The following is a 17,250-nucleotide window of genomic DNA, read 5'->3' on the forward strand; positions in this document are numbered from 1 at the left end:
AAGCAAAATCATGTCCCTTGAGTTGTGTCAGAATTGGGCCTGTGGTTTCTGGGACATTTCAGCTTGAAACATGGAGCCTGTTGGTGGCACTGTGGTGGGCCAATCACTGATTAGACATATCAGTGTAAAAACACATCATTCCTGATTTCTAGTTCACACACAAAGGCCCATCTGCTACCTGCAGACTGATGCCAGGGGCGTCGTATATGGCGGAAATGTTAGGACAATTCCAAGGGCCCTTGCCTGACAGGGGCTCCAAAAAATAGGTAAAAACGAATATAAAATTATTAAACCATCATCGGGTAAATATATATATATATATATATATATATATATATATACACACACACACACACATACACACACACATATGTATGTATGTATGTATATATATATATATATATATCTGTGTGTGTGTATGTGTGTGTGTGTGTATATATATATATATATATATATATATATATAGATATGTGTGTGTGTGTGTGTGTGTGTGTATATATATATACACTATATTGCCAAAAGTATTCGCTCATCTATCCAAATCATTGAATTCAGGTGTTCCAATCACTTCCATGACCACAGGTGTATAAAATCAAGCACCTAGGCATGGAGACTACTTCTACAAACATTTGTGAAAGAATGGGTCGCTCTCAGGAGCTCAGTGAATTCCAGCATGGTGCTGTAATAGTAATGTAATAGGATGCCACCTGTGCAGTAAGTCCAGTTGTGAAACTTCCTCCCTACTAAATATTCCACAATCAACTGTTAGTGGTACTATAACAAAGTAGAAGCGATTGGGAACGACAGCAACTCAGCCACGGAGTGGTAGGCCACATAAAATCACAGAGCGGGGTCAGTGGATGCTGAGACGCATAGTGCGCAGAGGACGCCAACTTTCTGCAGAGTCAATAGCTTGAGACCTTTAAACTTCATGTGATCTTCAGATTAGCTCAAGAGCAGTGCGTAGAGAGCTTCATGGAATGGGTTTCCATGGCCGAGCAGCTGCATCCAAGCCTTACATCACCAAGCACAATGCAAAGCATCGGATGCAGCGGTGTAAAGCACGCCGCCACTGGACTCTAGAGCAGTGGACACGTGTTCTCTGCAGTGACGAGTCACGCTTCTCCGTCTGGCAATCTGATGGACGAGTCTGGGTTTGGTGGTTGCCAAGAGAACGGTACTTGTCTGACTGCATTGTGCCAAGTGTAAAGTTTGGTGGAGGGGGGATTATGGTGTGGGGTTGTTTTTCGGACGTTGGGCTCGGCCCCTTAGTTCCAGTGAAAGGAACTCTTAATGCTTCAGGATACCAAGACATTTTGGACAATTTTATGCTCCCAGCTTTGTGGGACCAGTTTGGAGATGGCCCTTCCTGTTCCAACATGACTGCGCACCAGTGCACAAAGCAAGGTCCATAAAGACATGGATTAGCGAGTTGGGTGTGGAAGAACTTGACTGGCCTGCACAGAGTCCTGACCTGAACCCGAGAGAACACCTTTGGGATGAATTAGAGCGGAGACTGCGAGCCAGGCCTTCTTGTCCAACATCAGTGTTTGACCTCACAAATGCACTTCTGGAAGAATGGTCAAAAATTCCCATAAACACACTCCTAAACCTTTTGGAAAGCCTTCCTAGAAGAGTTGAAGCTGTTATAGCTGCAAAGGGTGGGCCCACATCATATTAAATCCTATGGTTTAAGAATGGGATGTCACTCATGTTCATATGTGTGTGAAGGCAGCCGAGCGAATACTTTTGGCAATATAGTGTATATATATATATATATATATACGTATATATATATATCTACAGTACAGGCCAAAAGACACACCTTCTCATTCAATGTGTTTTCTTTATTTTCATGACTATTTACATTGTAGATTCTCACTGAAGGAATCAAAACTATGAATGAACACATGTGGAGTTATGTACTTAACAAAAAAAGGTGAAATAACTGAAAACATGTTTTATATTCTAGTTTCTTCAAAATAGCCACCCTCTGCTCTGATTACTGCTTTGCACACTCTTGGCTGGTTCAGTGTGCCTTCAATTTTGAATAAATCCCCAACAGTGTCACCAGCAAAACACCCCCACACCATCACACCTCCTCCTACATGCTTCACAGTGGGAACCAGGCATGTGGAATCCATCCGTTCACCTTTTCTGCGTCTCACAAAGACACGGCGGTTGGAACCAAAGATCTCAAATTTGGACTCATCAGACCAAAGCACAGATTTCCACTGGTCTAATGTTCATTCCTTGTGTTTCTTGGCCCAAACAAATCTCTTTTGCTTGTTGCCTCTCCTTAGCAGTGGTTTCCTAGCAGCTATTTGACCATGAAGGCCTGATTGGCGCAGTCTCCTCTTAACAGTTGTTCTAGAGATGGGTCTGCTGCTAGAACTCTGTGTGGCATTTATCTGGTCTCTGATCTGAGCTGCTGTTAACTTGTGATTTCTGAGGCTGGTGACTCGGATGAACTTGTCCTCAGAAGCAGAGGTGACTCTTGGTCTTCCTTTCCTGGGTCGGTCCTCACGTGTGCCAGTTTCGTTGTAGCGCTTGATGGTTTTTGCGACTCCACTTGGGGACACATTTAAAGTTTTTGCAATTTTCCGGACTGACTGACCTTCATTTCTTAAAGTAATGATGGCCACTCGTTTTTCTTTAGTTAGCTGATTGGTTCTTGCCATAATATGAATTTTAACAGTTGTCCAATAGGGCTGTCGGCTGTGTAGTAACCTGACTTCTGCACAACACAACTGATGGTCCCAACCCCATTGATAAAGCAAGAAATTCCACTAATTAACCCTGATAAGGCACACCTGTGAAGTGAAAACCATTTCAGGTGACTACCTCTTGAAGCTCATCGAGAGAATGCCAAGAGTGTGCAAAGCAGTAATCAGAGCAAAGGGTGGCTATTTTGAAGAAACTAGAATATAAAACATGTTTTCAGTTATTTCACCTTTTTTTGTTAAGTACATAACTCCACGTGTTCATTCATAGTTTTGATGCCTTCAGTGAGAATCTACAATGTAAATAGTCATGAAAATAAAGAAAACGCATTGAATGAGAAGGTGTGTCCAAACTTTTGGCCTGTACCGTATATATATATATATATATATATATATATATATATATATATATATATATATATATATATATATATATATATATATATAATTATTATTATTATTATTTTTTTTTTTTTTTAAATGGGGCCCAAAACTCCTGGCAGCGCCCCTGACTGATACAAAACACACCCCACCATGTAAAACATGTCCAGCACAAGACACTTTGAAACCCAAAGGTTTAATTTCACCCTCTGAACAAAACTGTAAATATATGATACATTTCTTCTAATTTATTTTTAAATATAATCATAACAATCATAAATAGAGTATTCTGTTTTATTTATTTATTTATTACTTTTTTTTTTGGACAAATTTGTGGCAATTTCATTGTGCTTTTCATTGTGCTTTTCATACAAATCTTTCAAATTTACAGTAAATTTATGATCATTTTATGTTTATTTTGGTGTAATCTTAAAAATATAATGTTTTTGAAATAAATCAAGTGAATTTGCTCAGGTTTCAAATGAGGTGTTTTGTACCAGAGTGTAAGGCACACACAAACAGCATGATCTGAGAAGCCAAGGGCGTTGTTTTGCAGCTCGCTTGTGCTCCTTCTCACCAGCAGAGGGTGCCATGACACAGTGGTAAAGACACAGATATACAACACATTATCCCCCCCACCAAAAGTCATTAGAAAGCACATGTTCAACTGGCTTGCTGCCATTTCAGAAAGGATCTACTCTAGTCCTATTACAGATCAAGCATATATAATTAAACATACATCTGACTGCAATTCCACAGTGTAGCCATCCTTGCCAAAATGCCTTTGAGCATGGCACCCAAATCCACTTGCTTAGATTAACAAATACAATTTACAAGTCTTGCAGAGGTATCCAGGCGTTTTATGCTTGCGCTCTACCTTCAACAAAAGGGACTGAGGACAGTGCAACATGTTGCACAGAGAGAGTGGGACATATTGGTGTAAATTTAACCTGATATTCCAGTCAATAGAGAGTTCTGGTGTCTCTATGATGATATAAAAGCTGTTTCCACGGCTTTTCCAGCCTGATGAGAAAAAAAAACACCAAATTATAGTAATTTTTGGCATGAAAATTGTCCAATGTAAAGACACTGATTATCAGCATATAGACTATTTCCTCCTGTTTCTAGACTACAGCTCATCGCCCCTACTTGTCACATAATTTGCTGTAACAGTTCGGCTTTACAGTAAATCGCAGCATTCCCTTCCTCATTCTCCGTTAACCGCTTGATTGTTATTGCGATTCCTTTTTTTTCCTCGCAGTGATGATGCACTCAGCGTCCCACACACCACAACAATAAGAGAGTGATGAGGCGAGCTGAGCTGAGGCCCAGATGTTGTTGCCTCTCTGTGGGCAGAGAGCAGCAGCCGTTCCCGCTCGGTGAGCTCCCGGGGGACCGGGCCTGTTTACAGCCCTCCAATAATCAACACAGCAGGGAAGCCCACTCCCCACTGCTACTGTTGTTTACTACTGTTTATTTTCTGTCCCTGCCTACCTCCACACCTCTAAGGGCCATGTATGCTGCACTGGCGAGTTTTTGCACAGTTGGAAATGGCCATGTTTGTCTGCAGCAGGAAAAGGGATTTACAACAGAGACTAAATTGGTGTATTAGTGCATTAGTGCTAAATTAGTAACATGAGCTCTGCAGAACACAGTAGGGAGGAGGAAAATACTGTGTCAAAATTGCTGTTTATCTTTTTTCTCTCATTTTTCTGCCTGCAAAATCACTCTCCATCTCTGTTTTCTGCATTTTTTATAGTCTATATATTGTAGCAGGAATCGATTATGTGTCATAAGAATATAGTCACTGGTTTGCAAAAAAGGGAAGTAAACTTTTACAGCAAATACACAGTAATAAGAACCTGTGTATTTGAATAATCTGTCCATTTAACTTTGTTTTCTAAAGCTTTTGGAAGCAAAGATTTATGGAATCAGATTGCTGAGGTGTTGTATATTTAATTATGTTACCTCTTCCTCTTCTTTATATGCAATCAGTAATCTTTATTGGATTAATATTATTTTAAAATCAGTTCATCACTCCCTTAATCATGACTGTAGGGCCCAAACAGCCACATGGCTCTGGTGATTCGTGAGAATCCGAGCAAATGTTCAGTGTGTGAAACTGTAGTATGAATGTGATTTGTAGTGCAATATGTCATCCACAAAGGGATTTTGTTTTGTCTCGTGAAAACGTCAGCGCCGCAATTTTGGTAATTTTCATTTTTTTGGGTTCACTTGTGGTCCTCTGTGGTTTGGGCTGAAACGCTTTCAAAATCCCATTAGATAAACTCAAAAAAAAAAAAAAATAAATAAAAAATTCTAAAAGCATGGCTGCCTCTGAGTTCCTGAAAAGCTGACAATTGCGAGATACAAGGTTTTTGCCCAACAGCTGTGAGTTGTGCATCATACTGGTACAAGCATTGATTTGTTTTCCTCTCTCTTTACCTCTCGAGTTCCAATAACAAGGTGCTACTTCTATCCACCTAGACAGCTGAATGTAGCCTTTATTTATTCATTCATTTATTTATTTATTTATTGTTGAATCTGAAAACCGAGGGGGCTGTAATGGCAAATTAAGCAAATGATTCATTTGGACCGTGGAGCTCTCAGAGTTATGTTTACCCAACAAGTGCATTTCGTTACTGTGTCTGAATTATGTTATTTAGTGTGCAGGATTTACTGCTTTATGGCTGAATGCACACACACACACCCACACACACGCACACACTCACTGAACCTAGCACCTGCCTTTCCTCTGTTAACACTTGAGCCTCTCTGGGTCTGCAAACCACACAAACACTGAGGTGCTAGGCCAGGATGCATTTTGTCATCACTTGCACTGCATCCCCACCTCTCCACACTTCACCTCCACGAACGTGCGCTCACACTCCCACTGACACATCAAAGCATATGCACACACCCACGCAACATGCCCGCAAACTGCGCTTCTTCACGTGACCTACATGGAATTTTTCGACCAGCTTCCTCGCTGCAGAGAGAGAGAGAGAGAGAGAGAGAGAGAGAGAGAGAGAGGAATGGTCATTAACATATATTGAGCTCTGCCCTCCCCCTCCTCTTCCTCACTACAGCAGTTCTAGTCCTCGTCAGGCCTCATTGGCTAGGAAGAGTAAACAACAATTGGTTGAGGGTGCAGGCGGCCAAGGATCAGGGGACAGTAGCAGGCAGCAACAAATGTTGGCTTCACTGGAGAGGAAATGTTATTTAGCCAAGTGACACCCTGAGAGTGATAATGAGGAGCTTTGCCGCCTATATCTGTCCCCATGCTCCCTCAGCCCTGTTTTCTGAAGATATCTTAATCTCTCACTATGCATCAGTGATTAAACTGGCAAATGCAAACTTTTGGTCAAGAATTTAGATTATTTAGAATAAGCTGAGGGAACCGTGGTACGCAGCGTGTTGGCTTATTTGCACCCTTTATCGCCACATCTGCTGTGCTCCAGCAGCTTAAGTTGTATCATCAATTACAGAGCAATCATAGCAGAGTGTGTGCGTGAGTGTGTGTGTGTGTGTGTGTGTGTGTGTGTGTGCATGTGCTTATATAAGATCTGTATTCACCCGGTGCGCGCTGACTGAGCATACTTACAATTTTGGCAATGCTAGGCACTTAACAGCAATAATTTCAAATCTTCAAAACAACACATAAAAAGAACATGAAAGAGGGCTGACAAAACAGCGCTGCAGATATAGGCGAGTCAAAAATATATTTCAAATGAAAAAAAAAACTCGAACGTGTTTCTGAAGTTTCTGGATTCTTCGTTTTCTGAAGTCTTTGTTGAAGTTATTCCACGCTGTGATCAACAACTGTTTCATAAGCGAGCTTTGGAGACATTTAGTAATTACCCTGCATCATGAGCGTGTGTGTGTGTGTGTGTGTGTGTGTGTGTGTGTGTGTGTGTGTGTGTATAAAGCTGCTTGTTACAGGCAGCAGCTTGAAACAGTCTTCTCTTTGGTCTGTGGTGTAACAGGCAAAGCAGATGTTGGATACCTCTGTGAGGCTGCCGTGTCACATCATACCTGGGATATTTCTTGACTTACCTCACTTTCTCTCGGCAGAATTGGCTTTGGGGCGGAAGAGAAAAGCAACCGATACCACCGCTGTTTTCCCTTGATGATCTTGTTATTTTATGAGGTGTTTTTTTTTTTTGTCTGTACTTCTGTGCAAATGACTGGATAAACAAATCACTTTGTGCAATAGCACTGATTTATTATTATTATTTTTTTTTTTATGAGCTTCTATTCTGGTTAGATATTTCCAGGCACCAAAAGACCCATGAAAAATAAAAATGATCAAATACGATCAGAGCAGCCATCTGAATTTGAAAATAAACATTTCATCGTACAGGGGTCTTGCATGAATGTTGATGACTATGTAAAAGCAGGTCTCTTCTGTTTATTTCACAGTCCCACGCTCCAATCTGCTTCACCCCTGCCTTGTTCTCTTAAAGTACCCCTCGGTACCATCAAGGGTAGGGAGAGAATTTCGAGCTGATGATTGATTCATCTCGTCTGTTTCGCTCGGCACAAAGAGGCCTTACTCTCCTCTCAGCCTGTTTTTGGTCTGAAAGCAGCCAGAAAAGGGCTCCCCTGTTATTGACCCGCTGCGTTAGTCACACTCTCTCCGGCCAGCATTGACTCATTCCCAACACATTTACCCTAGACTTGAACTAAAGCGGAATTAGTCCCAGTGCACTCACACCGCTGAACCTTTGTCTCCCATTAAAATCTCCCTCTCTCTTATTTTCCCTCTCTTTTTATGCTCTTTCACCGTCTATCTTTGTGCAGGCAGTGCCGCAGCGACAGTGTGGCACTGGGCACGGCCCGCACACAGGGTGCACTGGGTCATGCAGCCCCCACCTCCCTCCGAGAGTGAGCCTGTTACACCCAAACTAAATCGGGGGGTCATAGGGTACTTCACACACCCTTCAACCTTTCCCCTTCGACTCAGTCTGTGGCACCCCGGTTCTTTGGAACAACCAGCAGAGGACCTCTGGTGATCCCCTCCTCAGGGGGTCAGCCTGCCCGCCCAGGATCTATTTTAGTAAAAACACACAGAGACTAAAGTTCACACAGGAGTGCCTCACCTGCAGTGCTACAGGGGCGGCTAGATTATTAAAGTTCACAGCACACTGAGGCGGGATTGCAAACAGCTTTGAAGTGTAGAGGTTATCTTTCATTCATGCCGAGTGTGTTGTCGTTTCTTTTAACCTGATGACTGAAGGAACACAAGAAGTTTCTGAGAGCCGGGCCTGTTGGTCAACTTACCCGTCTAGCGATGTGAACATGAGCACCTCTAATCCATTTGCCCCTCGTAGACTGTTTACTTAGCACTGTGCAGCAATACTAGACAACTAGCATTATATGAAGGTGGCAAAACGAGAACAAAAATAAGAAACATGAAGAGAAAGCCATTTGAAATATAATGCAGCTAAGTCAGGCAGCTGTGCATATGGGATTGATGTCATTTACACAAAATATGGCATAAAAATAACAAGCTATTTTGACTGCTACTACTAAACCTGGTGGCAAATGGGAGACTGTACAGCCAAAAAAACACCCTTAAGGGCACTAACCTAAATAGCTGCAAAAATAAATGTAGCTACATCAGCTATATCGAGCTGATGACATTTTGTTTTAAGATGTTATGAATGTACAATTAATGTATAAAAATGCTAGTAGCTTATTTCAAAAAGGTCAGTCTTCTAGTTATGTATTATTACAGAACACACAGTGCAGCAAAGAGGCAGTGTGGAGTCTTAGAGAACACAATCTCCTGAGAGGGGGAGGGCACATGAATTTTAGTGTGTATGCTCTCATCATCACCCAGCGGGTGTGCTGGCAAACCTCCCAAAAACCTGGCATGTTCCTTGAAGAAATCCCTTCAAAGTTAGATTCCCCAAAGCACATGAGGTGCATTGCTAGAAAGTGTCAGGGAGTATTATGAGAAAAGTTACTGAGAAAGGTGTGAATTGATTGCCCTGTGACCGTTGCTGAAATGCACTCAGCGTGCTGCCACCCCAACCTCCAACCCCCCCGTGCTTTCCCCTGTCCTGCATGTGTGTGTTTTGGGCAGTCATGCTCCTATATGTGGAGATAGGGGGGGGGGGACATGGCTAATTAAACGTGCTAAAAGCTGTTGAAAGGGGCTGGACACTGCCAGCACGAGAGGACTTGACACCCATGTGTTCTTTCGTTGGGGCACGGAGGGTAGAGCTACAGAGCGAGGGAGAGAGAGAGAGCGAGAGAGAGGGCAAGCGTGACGGAGGCAGGACTCAGGAGGCCCAGGTTACAGCACCCTGCCTCGCTGCCAGAGCCCCATCACAGGGCAGGGAGATGAGGGGCGGAGGTGTTGGTGGAGAGGGCGGAGAGCGGGGAAGGAGGGGTGTGTGTGGCCGGGACAATGGAGGAGGGCGGTGTTAACATTAACTGCAATTCCAGACCTCGTACAACCAGACTGTCTCTCTCTTTCCCCCTCTCTCTTTGTCCCTCTCTCGCCCAGCTTTCCATGTCCGCAGCTCTCTGGCCGGCAGAGTTATTCTAGCCCACCACCCTATCCCACTACACACACACACACACACACACACACATTCCAGGAGTAAGGGATGGGAGCGTGACAATCGGGAAACAACGGCTGTTAGTTACAGAAAATGCATTACGCCGTGAGCCCGGGGAGCAGAGCGGAGGAGAGGAAGTGGTGGGATTACGCCGGGCTTGGACAAGGGGAGCTGGGGCCATTTCCCCCTCGTAGTAAACTGTCCAGATTTACAAGGCCCCCAGGGACACGGATACCCCATCCTCGTCCCGTCAAACCTCGACAGCTCCTGATTTAAAAATAATCCTAAATCAGCACATGACAGTTGTCAGTGGGGCACAAGGAGGTCAGAGAAGCCATTAATGGAGATAAACCTTATGCTTATTGTGTGTTCAAACACCTGAGCTGTAATTGCAGCACAGTGCCCCCTGTTGATACACTGTCACCCCTGGCTTTGTTTACGAGGTGATTTGTTGCATGAATACCACTTTTTCCTCTCACAGTCACCAAAGACTTAAGCACAATGGCTGATTGCATGTGACTGCTAAATATGGATGGGGCCTGAAAAACTCCAAGAAATCAGGTTATCCTCAATATAGGGCTATGTGCTACTTCTTAGGTGCGCACGGGTTTGCAGCTAAGCCTTCCATTATTGGTGACATGGGGTTGGATTCCTTTAGAGGTCGGGCTGAAAGCAGAAAAGGTACATTTGTGGAACTGCCTGGTAATAAGCCCGACTCATGGACGGCCAAAAGAGCTGTTTATTGAAATGAGTAATATCCCTCCGGTGTGAGAATCTTTTGGCAGTTCTCATAGAGGCTGACCTACCATATATGAATACGGTAATATAAAATGTAGCATTAAATTACTTGGTCAAAAGCTGCCGGATAAATATATAGAGAAATACAGTCTATGGCACTGAACCCTATTTAACAGACTTGTAAACAGGAGGGGAAGGTAATTTAGGTAGGTAGGTTCAGCAACATAAACATGCAAAATAGGGCATGTTTGGTTTGTGATAATGGTGATGTTGAGAATGAATTACACTTTATGTTTCACTGTACACGTTATGAAGATCTGAGGGCTCCCCTGTTTGAAGCTATGCACAATAAAAAGCCTGGTTTGTTTTGGTTTGACGAACTTGTTGAGTTAGAATGGCTTTTTCAGCATGAACTTTATGTTTGTTAGTGTCTTCATCACCTCTGATGCACGCTGCTATAATGAACAATAAGCTAAACTACAGCTTTTACGTGCATTTTCAGACGGTAACGTTGGTGTAAACAATGAATACAAATATGATTTGATTTGCGATCTGTCAACAGAGCTAAAGAGCTTTTTTCACCCACAAGTCAACTTTGAACAGAATGTGCTGCTGTTGCCAGACAAAGTGACCTTGTGTCTCGAAAATGCTTTCCAGGGACTGAGAAATGTGTATTGTTATTCACAGAAAGCGCGTCAGATTTGGCAAAATGTCAGCACCACAGGAGGAGATTGGCCTTTTATTCTCAGAAAAAAGCACCAAATTTTGAAATAATTAGGCGTTCACATGACAAGAGTGATCAGTCTCATTAAACTCTTGTTCTTACCAGCCTGATTGATATTTTGCTTCCTTGATTAAGCAATTCATGCATTTCACTTGGCGTTTGACCAAATGATATTTCCTCTTGTGATTGTCTTCTTTGCCTTTTGTGTAGTTTTCCAAATAATTTATCTTTCAAGAGTCTTGTGGCCTCATCTGTACCAAAAACCCTGTGCAGACAGGTTTAGTTTCCCAAACAACATTTTGAACTTTAATTTCTAACATGGGATGTCTCTAATTTCATGTACCCAATCGGAATGTCTGAAATGAAAGAGATGGGAGTGGCTACCTGTAGCTGTCAATACAGTCACCTTATCACAGCTTCTTGTGCGATCTAGCTAAAATCAATCACCTACTCCTGTCCAAATAAGGCTATAGTCACATTTATATCACCAACATGGGACCAACAACTCTCTGAGGTGTGAGAACCAACAAGGGCATCAGGTATCCCACACTGAGTGGCCTTGATCTCCCAGCCAATGGCTATCTCTCCTGTTCCACCTCCTTCCAGCCTGAAAGAATGAACTCATTTCTCACTTCGGCCCCAACAGCAGTAAATAACGACACTTCACTCTCTCTCCCTTCTCTTTCCCCTTCTCTTCCAGCCCGGCTGCTGTTCTGTTGATGTATGTCTTCTACTGTGGCAGCATCTCAAGCACCGGATGTACTCCGGCTGCCTGCCAGCCTCCTCTGTGATCACCGCAGGCCTCGGAAGACCCCTTCAACAGAAACAGGAAGCAGTTCATAGCGCGGGTCGTGACCTCTCTCATTCAGGCCCATGAGTCAAGCGCGGCCCACCCCGGCGAAGCGGAGGAAAGTTCCGGTCCCCTCGACAAGGTGTGGAAGGATATTTCGGAGGGAAGGGGAGCACGACGCCGCACATCTGTATGTGTGTACGAGCGAGAGAGAGGGATTGAGTGAGCAAGCTAGGTGCACATCTGTCCAGCTGTAGCCGTGTAACATTATTACACACAGGGCCCAGAGAGGCACACCTAAATGCAACTACAGCTGCATCTGCTACAGAGCTGGCTCCACAGGGGGAAACTACTGTGTGAGCTACCACTGAACTACCACTGAGCACCACTGGATCCCTCAGGTCTTCTGATCAGAGGATTTTCCACAGCCTCGGCCAGAAGTAGAGTTCTCATGCTTCTGCTGTTGCATCCACTAGTCAGTATAACAACATTTCCAAGGTCAGCAAAATCCGCTGCCATTTGTAAAAACTGATTATGGAGCCATTTTTACTCAGCAGCCTTTCAGTGTGATTGATGTGTTCTACCTGTGTTTTTTTTTTATATATATAATATGCTTGGTGTTTTCTGTCTGTACAGCTTGTTTTACTTCCAGCTTATGCTTCTTAAGGCCTGCAATTTGTAAAAAAGTATTTTGTGCTTACGGTGCTATAAAGTTTACTTGACGTGACTAGAAGTAATGTGAGGTGACGTGACCTGACGTGACCTGACTCAACATATTGTGATGTGACGTGATATTACTTATGTTTCTGTGATGTGACTTGTGTCTCCACCCAAGTCCAGACTCAGCAAGGTTCTGGATGGGTGATGCTTTTAAGTCCAAAATAATGGAACATTTGCTCGTTATATGCCAAAGAATTGGGTATTTTTTTGCCTTAATAAGGAGCTGATATCATGGGAGCTGTGTTAACATTTTTCAGTTTAATGGAGTGGTGTTAATGGGGAATGTGTTGAGCAAAGAGTACAGTGTGTGAGCGAGTGGGAAGAACACAGAGGCAGAGAAAAATAGCGAGAAGAGATCATTTGGCTCAGCAAGGTGAAAGAAGTACACCTTTATGGTTCCGCCTCAGTCCAAATGAATTCCATGTAGGTTTCTTCCTCGCTTGCTGCTATTTGAGTCAAATCCTCTGCCTCCCTTCACCTGATTTCAACTTTTCAGATAATCTATACTTAATGGCTTCCACTCCGAGTCTGAATAATTCAGGTTTCTCAGACATCCCTAACCTCTGGCAGGTTTATTAGTGTCCCAGATAAAGTTGTGAAATCAGTACTTAGCAGCGAGGCCATTTCATACTGCTCCTGATAAGAGCTATGCCTATTAGAATAGATTGGCTGTTGCAGTTATGCCACCGGTTTCAGGTGCAGTTTTTCAAATACGTGGCATGAAATGTGTGTTACATTTCGTGATCTGAGGGACAGAGGTGCTTTTCATTAAATGCATGGGTTGAAATTTCTGCATCCAACAGTGTTATCGTATTTATGTCATATATATCTATCGGCTGCTGCTCAGTTTGCTCTGCAGTGTAATTCTATCCACTGTATGCTTTGCAGCGATAAAAATCATTTTTTTAACAAATGAGCTGGCTTTTCTGCTGTTGAATTTATGCCTTGCCAGTTCTGGTATTTGTCCTTTTGCCAGCTGTTTTCTTTCCTGAAGTAAATCTCTATAAATCAATGGGAGTTAATCTGCTGAGAAGATTGTGTGCTCGCCCTGGCTATGGGGGCACTCTATCTCCATTGGTTACAGAGCATCCATCAAGTGCTCAATGAAGGCTCAACGAACTAGTGACACTATGATCCCCCCACACCCACCACCCTCAGTCCCTTCCTCGCCCTTCTTCATATTCCTCTCAGGATAATGAGGTCATTACCACCTATTAATTTTGAGATAAACTGCAGTCTTTAACAACAGTATTGTGTCTATCGTAAAGTTTCACATGCCATATTCCCTTCTTTTTATGGATGTCCTTTTGGCCTGGATATGAAACCAGTCTTCCTCCAGCAGCGTCTCATGGGCATCGGTGTCTCGCTGCATTGGAAAGTTGATCTAAATGCCCTGCCATTCATCATGTAACTTTAACTCCTGGGGCACAGTGAGTGAGGACTTTTCGAGGTAATATAGAGCTGGAGCCGGGCGCAAATCATCTTCATACTCATGCAGGGAGAAAGGTCTGGAAATTCCACACATTCTGTTCAGGATAGTCTCAGTCGATAGATCTCACCTCTTGCACAGTGGTTGCAAAAGCACACACACACACACATACACACATGTGCAGGAATTTTCAGTTTTATGCATTCCTTACACACTGCAGAGCAACTGCTCTCCTACTGTAATGGAAGAGGTTCAAGTACTCCATCATGTAAAAGGAAGAGAGAGGCTGGAGAGTTGAGAGGGAGGAATGGGCTGCAGACTGAATATGTGAAGTTTTGAATTGATACAGAATAGAGAGGGAAAAAGAGTAAAAAAAAAAAAAAACACACACACACACAAAGTGAGACCCCAGTTTAGTCTTAGACCTTAGATTTCCTCGGTTTGAACCCTGGGTGACCCTGTTGTGTTTACACAGGTTGCCCTCCTCCCCTTTTAGCCACCATACTAGACCTCCTTCCTCTGAATCCTTCAGGTTTTCAGCAAATTGGCCCTTTATGTTGTGAACACAAACACCAAAACTATCCCTGTGTCCCAGGAAGAGTTCTGGCTCTGGTGCTCCATGCTAGCACATAGTATACACCATTTTAAATAGCAGCAGGTGACTAGAGTGATCTCGAAATAGAAAATGAGGACTTGTAGCAATTACAACGCCAAATGGTGAGCAATGTTAAACAATAAGTCTCACAAATTTGTATGCAATTGGTCAAATTTACACAAAACCTGATGTAAAAACAACAAACTCTTTTAACTATCAGGCACTATATTCTCTGTTTTTTTATAGGAAGTATATGTGGTGGATTATAAGAGACTGTGCAGAGCTAAAAAAAAAAAAAAAAAAAAAAATACAGTACAATAAATACATTGTTGCTCATTTTTCAATCAGTTAATTATATCTATCTATATCCATACCTATATCTCACCTAACCAAATCTAATCTTATCTAATCTATCTGTGGATTCTGGTGATGTTCTCATGACTTAAACTGACTGGCAGGCCAAAGTCAAGGCCATGGTAGCTGTGTGGCAGAGACTACAAATTTCTTATCATGTTGTGGTCCTCCAGGTGAGATCGAGCTCACCTTGGGCCAGCAGGGAGGGAGCAGCTGAGTCTGTACATGTCAATGAGTAGTTTTTGGTTCCCTCTCCTTCATACCACCTCGCCCCAGGCTCGGGAGGTTGTTTTTGAAAGCAGGCCGGCGGAGACCACACGGGGAGAAAGAATCAAGGAAAATGTGTTTGACAAACACTGCCGACAACCACTGACGCTGCCTTTCATCTGCTTTCCTCAATCCAATAAAGTGGGGGTTGGTGGGTTGCATTGTGAATTTGGTGAATGGAACAACTGTGTAATCAGTCGAGGCTAAATAATCTCTGTCAGAGAATACTAATGTGACTATAATGAAGAATTCATTTTGCTATTAACCCCCCATGTAAGCAGTAAAGATGTGCATTCCTTTGTGAAGCACTGTTGAGAATAGGTCATGCAGGTCAGCCTAGGACGCTGGTGCTTCTAAGTGCCAAGAAAAAAAAAGAGCGGGGAAAAGAGGAAAATCACTTTGCTCCACGATGACTCCATTCCCTCCTATTGTTCATCATCTCCCTGAACCTCTTCTCTCCATTTGAGAAGCGTGAAGAAATGACTCAAAACTCAAACATCGCCCCCAGAGGAACTCCTCACTCACAAAGAATGTCCAAATGAGCGTGAGGGTTTCAAACATCAGCGCTGCTCTCGTAAAACAATGTCTGAGATTCTCAAAAGGGGTAAATGCAGACAACACTGGTTTGATTCTCAGCTGGCAGTGGAACTGGGTTGGTGGGAAACTGAAATAATGTCTAATAGTAGTTTAAAGTTTCACTTTGTGTTTTGACAATTTGACGGGGAGCCAGAAAGTGGTTTAGTCCTAATGGGCTGGAGCCATGCTTTGTGATGGCCTGGGTATGGTGATTAGCCGGGGGCTTACAGATGAACCCTGGGCAGCGCAAGGTTTCAGCTCCCCGCTGGCGTAAACTGTGGGTGGCAAGGAGATAAAACACAGGGCAGACTCAGCATTGTTTATGCTGGCTGTTTGTAGTCTGCATCCACTATGCAGGGGTGTGTGCACAGCCCTTATGGCTCTGCAATGTAGCAGAGGGATGCTAAAACCTCCTACACAAAGAATGAGGTGTAATAGCACAGCTTTTGTTTAGTCAACACTTTTAGCAGAGAAGCTCTGCAACAAATAATTTTTAATGCAGGAATAGGGATCTTTAGGCTCAGAGAAAAATATGGAATTTTGCTGAGAACAAGCTTGAACTTTGCAAAGTAAGTATTACTTAAAGTTAATCCTCTAAATGCCAAAAGATGAATAATAAGATATTTGACAAATGGATATTTAGAAATCCGATTTCCTCTGAGAAATGTGTCAAATGTGGTAAATATCCCTTTGTGATAATCCACCTGGTGAGACAGGACTAAATGTGCTCTACTGGAGGTCCATGGTTAAGTGTGGGGGGTCCCACTCCACCTGTCCAAGTGCCCCGAGCACCCAGGGTCAGCTGCCAGAGAGGTGGTCTGCCTGGCTCCATCCACACCACGAGCCCACCCTATCAACGCTAAACAGTGTGAAACAACAAATTAACCAGCGCCTTGTCCAAATGTCAGCTACAACAAGCGCTCACTTTAAAAACGACCACCACACATCCAGCGTCTGGTTGGGTGGCCTCACGAGAAGACATTTCATCAGGTCTATTGGGTTTTTGTTATAACCCAAGTGAAAACCTCCATTATGTAATAGCCATGTCACTTCTTGGTACAGAATTAAGCTGAGGTTTTGAAGAAAAACTAATGCTGGTTGAAAATCTGAACGAGAATTCTTGTTTCTGTAGCCGTCCACGCAAAGTTTAACAAGGGAGTTTATGATGTTTGAGAATGTGTGGACACTGACGTCTGAGGTGGTTGTGTGTGTCCTTTGTGTCTAAGGTGGACGTGTATTCCTGCCAATGCCATTTGTGCTGATGCTTAGCAAACATCATGGGGGTTATCCATGATGTTTCCCCCCCAAACCAAAGCCACCCAACAAGCTGATCATAAAAGTCCTGCTCTCCATGTTCAGAGTCAGAGAGACAGAGAGAAAC

Source organism: Myripristis murdjan, chromosome 23 (assembly GCF_902150065.1).
Source record: "Myripristis murdjan chromosome 23, fMyrMur1.1, whole genome shotgun sequence".
Lineage (NCBI taxonomy): Eukaryota > Metazoa > Chordata > Actinopteri > Holocentriformes > Holocentridae > Myripristis > Myripristis murdjan.